The sequence below is a fragment of the Petaurus breviceps genome, unplaced genomic scaffold (genome assembly GCF_028583685.1).
Source record: "Petaurus breviceps papuanus isolate PSGF00001 unplaced genomic scaffold, PetGlider_PUasm1.0 90769, whole genome shotgun sequence".
Classification (NCBI taxonomy): domain Eukaryota; kingdom Metazoa; phylum Chordata; class Mammalia; order Diprotodontia; family Petauridae; genus Petaurus; species Petaurus breviceps.
This window is the reverse complement of record NW_027187341.1, coordinates 8,200,099-8,206,507: the sequence shown is the minus strand read 5'-3', so window position 1 is coordinate 8,206,507 and position 6,409 is coordinate 8,200,099.

Below are 6,409 nucleotides of genomic sequence, written 5' to 3'. Positions count from 1 at the left end.
TGGGATCTCTCTCATGGACACTGTACTTTTATTAATAGTTACACATTTCCTTACTTTTCTGGATGGCATGTTTTCTGGCTGAATCAAACTGAGCATGCAGTTCATTAAAACTCCCCAGCATTTTAAATGTGAACTGTCATTTGGCCACAAAGTCCATCCTACCCCAGAACCCAAGCCCATACCTGTATAGTTTATTTTCTAAACTTAAACCTACGATCTCCAATATCATCTCACTATTTTATTTATTTATTTATTTATTACCATTTTATTCCAAAGATTGTCAGACCTTTTTAGATCCCGAGTCTGGCATCCAATATATTAATTTCCCCTCATATGATCACATCACACCGGAATTTGATTAATATTTCTGAAAATACTGAAGAGTAAAAAGTCAATGAACGAGACTAATGGTGCTGTACTAAACACTTCCCTACAGCTTATAGGTGCTCCACTAATCTCCAGTCTTTGACTACAAATATTTCTGAATTCACAAAAATACAGTGGATTATAGTAACCATACAGCAAATTATACAATTTCTTTCCCAGAACCAACTGTAAGGGCAGAGACAAAGCTCTAGACATTTTTCCCCCAACATTTTTACTGGTTGCTTGTTCCAATTAATAAACTCTAAAGAATTCAAACTCTTAAAAAAAATGTGTTGTACTAAGCACTGGATACACAAAGACAAAAATGAAAGCTCCTCATTCTCAAGGCCAATGCTATACTTCTTTTGTTTTGGAGGGTAGTATGGAAGAGAGAGGTGGTATATAGATAAGGAAATAAATGTTACCATGAAGGACAGAAGATTTGTATGGGAAATAGGTGATTGAGATGCTTCATAGAGGAAGGACAGCATCAAGTTCCCTGTTTCTCACAATAGAGTTTTCTTCCTAGCAAACAGTGATGTTTGGGGGTTTTGGTGGGGATCATTTTCAAAATGTTATAACTGATTTCAAGTATGTGAAGCATTATCCCACAAAAGAATTATTGTGAAGATAAAAAGAGTTGAGTTTTGTAAATTGCTTTGCAAACCATAGATTGCTAGGTGGTTCAATTATTATAAAGTGTAACCCAATATTAGAAAGGGGAAAACATTTTGTCTGTCTATCTATCTATCTATCTATCTATCTATCTATCTATCTATCTATCTATCTATCTATCTATCTACTATCTATCTACCTGTCTGTCTATCAATCTGTATATGTTTGTACAGTTATGTGTGTGTACATATATATCTACATGTGTGTCTGTGTGAGTAAAATTACAATTTTAACTTCCATGAACATAAGTAAAGAATTTCTGGTTGGGGGAGGTCTGTGTAAATATTTCAGTAAAGATGTCAGTTTCCATTTTACCTTAACCACTCCTAATGACAGTATTTATTTTAATGCACATTCTCTGTGTTGAGATATGCCTTTTCATAGATATAAAACGAAATTCATTAGGTTTTTATTTTACAAAATACAGTCTTTCTGTGCCAACCTTTCAAGTAGCATGCCAGCACAAGTGTATCTACTACTGCTATATTTACTGTAATTGAATTTCTCTGGAATAGCAAGCTGTTAGGGCTATTAAGTGTCCCAATCAGAAACTCCCCATATGTCTCAATTAAAAGGTGGCAGCTACACAGAATGGATGAGCATGTATGCCTTTAAGCAGTATGAATCTCAAGCCTTCTGTCATCACTGCATAATTTCCAAGATCAACTTATTCTAGAATAGGTTTTAAAATATATTTTTCCTGTAATGATTTCTGTGATTAGTTGATCTTCTTACAGTGGGCTGGTCAAACCTAAATCAATATCTGAGAATCCAGTTGTATCAGAGATCTACTTTTTTTTTTCTTTTTCCTCCCATGCCTGCTCTCTTCCTTGTACATAACCTGGGCCATTTTTTTTTCAATGACTGCTGGAATGTAATTTGATGGCAATTAAGGTCCATGCCAATGACTTTCAAATAAGTGCTAGCACTAAGTTATAAATGGTTGCTTTTAACAAAACACCTTTATTTCTTCTTAGGAACTAACTGGCTAATTTATATAACAAAAATACTTTGCTCTGGCTTAAAATGCCTTGTCTCATTTGTTTTCCAAAATTGTGTGTGTGTGTGTGTGTGTGTGTGTGTGTATTCTGAAAAGAAAAGTGTGTGAAGAGATGGTCTCAAAGCCAGGACATATCAAAGTTCAAATCCCACCTATTTTATATCCAGTCTTCATTGTCCTGAGTAATACATTTAACCATTCCATTCTCTAGGCAGTATTGTGTGTGTGTGTGTATGAATGTTATCATACAGTATGACTTCACTTATTCAGAGAGATTGACTCATAATCATAGAATTTTAGAAAATAGCTCAGAAATTGTTGTTAAGAAAAGGGAGTTCAAGAGAGGGTGAAGTTACTTATCCAAAATCACATGAAAGCATCATTGATCCTAGTATAGACAAAGTAAGTACTATTGGTGAACAAAGGGATTTTCAGTAAAGGTTACAGAGACTGAATAGGATAGTACATAGAGGGCTGGACTTTGAGTCAGAGTGATTGGGCTAATGATGATGGTCCTACCACTAAAAATGATAGTATGGATAAATAATTTGATTTCTGAATATTAGTTTCCTCATATCTAATTGGGGATCATAATGTTTTTGAATATATGGCAGTCTTTTTTGAAGTAAAAATGAAATAATCTATGTAAAGAACTTGGCAACTTTTAAAGAACTATATTAATGTCAGTTATTATTGTAATTCTTGATATAATTATCAGAGTATAAAATGCTTGTGGGACTAGTATTCTTAGTATAGGAAGACAATTATAAAACCCTGAGGCACTTGATGGGTACATGAGGTTTTCCTGGGGAAATATATCTATATTTAAAAGTAATAGAGGCCAGACCTTGTCACTCAGGATCCATTTCTTGTTTCAATAACATTTGGACAGAACAGATTAGCCCTTTCCATTCTGCCCTGAGTTTTCTCATCTTTGACCTTCGCTTTACTGCAGCCCACCAAGTCAGCTGATCTATCTACCAAAGCGTAGAAGAAGAGACTATCCTTTGTTGCTGTCCTCTTGCCTCTTGGTGCCATGAATTTCACCTCTCAGATAAGTTAAAACTTCTCCCCCAAGACCCAGGATGCTGTCAACAATCTGGAAAACCTCTACCTGAGGCCCTTCTACTCCTACCTGTGCCTGGGTTTATGTTTCAAACATACAAAGGTTGCCCTGTGCTTGGTGTCACATTTTTCCAAGTGAATTGGGCAGAGTCAAAGGTAGCAAGATTAGGTTACACAGAACATGCCCGAGGTGAGTGGTGCTGCATTCTGGAGGCCAAAGAGGAATCTCATCATGGAGAAGGACCTGTTTACTGGGCTTACTTGCTATACCTGGGGGAGAAGGTAAAGCTGCTGAAGCATCTGGGTAGCCATCTGAATACCCTTCAGGTCAACTCCTGAGCTGGGCCTCTTGCCAAAGGTCAGCCTGAAACACAAGTAGAAGGTGGATCTTTCCCCTAAGCCTGACCTGGAATCATCCTGGTGCTTTGGCACTCTCCAACACATAAACTAAAGTCCAACAATAAAGTTTTCCTGCAAAAGGAAAAAAAAAATTCTGGGAAAGTAGTACACTCCATTTTCCTCAACAGTATACAAGGAAGTTTAATTTTAAGAATAATTCTGGAGGAATTTGACTATAAGCCAGCCGTCCTTTCATAGGTGGGTCATGGTTTGATTAAGGTCAATGTGTATACGGGGCATAAGAATATTCAAGGAGGACTAGCCCCTCTGATGTGATGGCTTGCTGAGCCCTTCTCAGGGCTGCTAATGCACCTTTGGCATCCAACTGGCAAGCAGCTCTCAACCACGGCTCCAAGAAGCTTTAGCATGAACAGTGGCCACGCCCAGTCAGATGGGTTAAACCAGCTTGAAGGTAACTGGTGGGCCACAAACCAGTCAGTGAGTTAAGAGAGTATCTACCTTAAGTGGGAAGACTTCCCCCAGTGGAATGGGGTGATGAGAAAAATTTGTCTCAGTTGTCCTGAAAGTGATTGAAGCAGATACTGTGGCATACTTAGAGCCAGGTCAGACATAGCAGATGCCAGGGGTATCCACGGCATCCCAGGCCATCACCAGGAATTTTATTTTTGTCTTGCCACTGGACTTTGATGATTCTGGAGAATAAGTCTGGTGACTTTGTGCGATCAAATCTAATTTAGGCACAAGTCTAGACATCACCCTGTGATGCCATTGGTCCTCTTTGAAAACAAAGGACAAATAACAACAACAGCAAGGTCATGTGACAAAGCTTCCTAGAAGGCAGAAAAAGATGACTCGGTTTCTAAGACTGAATACTTTCCTTGGCTGATTGTGCAATGATCCAATAATAAAGCTGCAGCAAGTTCTTATGCAACGAAGTGTCTCTGGATGCTCCCCTAGAAATCCATGACCACTTGAGGGGGAGTGCTAATTACATCTCACCTTTTAGATTCATCAATAGGACATTTTAAAGTGGCTTCTAGTCGAATCCTGTTCTCATTGCTATACAGCAATTTTTTTTGATTCTCTAAGAAATCTATTATACTATGTTCACAGGAGATAGTTTTCATATAATTACCATAGAAAAAGCTTAGAGAAGGTAAGCCATGGTGAATGTTAAAGTAATAAATGACAACAGCAATAGTCGCTTAATTTTCTGTCTGAGTGGAAGGATGTGTAGTCCATCAAATATTATTTTCACATGCTTACTATGTGCTAGGAATTATGCTAAAGGGAAAAAAAATCCCTGTTCTTAAGGAACTCACAGTCTAACAAGGGAGAAAATGTGTAAATAGTTATGTAAAAATAAAACATATACAGGATAAATTGGGGGTAAACTCAGAGAGAGGACATTAATATTAATAAGGAATGGGAAAGGCATTCTCTAGAAAGTGAAACTTTATCTGAGACTTGAAGCTGGGGAAGTTAGGAAGAGGAGATGGGGAAAGAGAGTGTTCCAAGGATGGGGGACAGTCAGCAAAGATGCCAACTCAGAAGGTGAAGAGACTTGTTCAAGGAACATCAAAGTGGTTAGTGTCCCTGCATTGCATTATACATGTAGTGGGTGAAAGGTCTAAGAAAACTGGAAAGGTAGAGGGAGGAGGAAAGGGCAGATTATGAAAGACTTTGAATGCCAAACAGGATTTTACATTTGATTCTGGAATAAATAGAAGACCACTGATTTTCATTGAATAGGGAAGAGGGGTGATATAACCAGACCTACATTTTAGAAAGATCACTTTGAAAGCTGAAAGGAGGAAGGATTAGTTTGGGGGAGAATTGCACTAGATGGGAAGTGGAGTGCTAATAGTCTGAACTATGGTGTTTGTAGTTTCAGAGGAGACAAGTGGACATATAGAAGATATTAGGAAGAGAAAATTGGCAATTCTATTGGAGGGGAGGGTTGAGAGAGGGAGGAGTCGAGGATGACACTTAAGTTGGGAGCCTGGCTGACTGAGAGGATGGCAGGACATTGGACAGAAATAGGAAAGTCAGGAAGAAGGAAAGGTTTAGGGAGAGTTAAATTTTTGACATATTCAGCCTAAGATAACTACTAAATATCCAGTTCAAGATACATAGAAAGTAGTTGGAGAAGAGTGGCTAGAGGTTGGTAAAGAGTGTCAGGTGTAGGAAAGTAGATCTGAGATACCTGCATAGAAATGATCATTGAAACCTTGAGACTAACGACATTCTAAAGTGAAAGGGTTAAGGAAAGAAAAAAAAGACAGGGAGACCCTTAAGGGACCTAATATTTTGTAGGTGTGGTTTGTATTAAGGAGACATAGCAGGAACAGTCAGAAAGGTAGGAGGAGAGCCAAAAGATTAAGATCACACATTATGAGTTCCCTTATCTCCCCTCCTCTATATCTCAAGAAGAAGGGAGCGTCATGGAAACTTAAAGAGAAGAGAATATGAAGAAGAGGGTGATAAACAGTTTAAATGACTGCAGAGAGATCAAGAAAAATGAGGACTAAGGTCATTAAAAGAAAGAAGCAAACATTCTGAAGAGCTGTATTGGAGGGTTGTGATAGGGAATCAATAAAAGATGACTGAAAAGGCAGATTTAGAGGTGTAAAAGATTTCAGAAAGAAGACATGCATGCACAAGTACACACACACAGAGTTTCACTTTTTTCACACACAGTTTCAGTTTAGTGATGAGGTGAGAAGCCATAAAGAGAGCAATCGGAAAGGGAGGGGCAAGCCCTGTTGTAAGTGGAGTTGGACCCTAAAAAGAGATGTCCATGAATAGTGGAAAGAATATTCAGTTTGTAATCAAAGGAAATAGGGTAATCTGGGTAACCTCGGTGAAGTACCTTACTCTCTTGGACTCAGTTTCCTCTTCCACAAGGAAAAAAAAAAGAGTTGGGACTTGTAGCCCAACCTT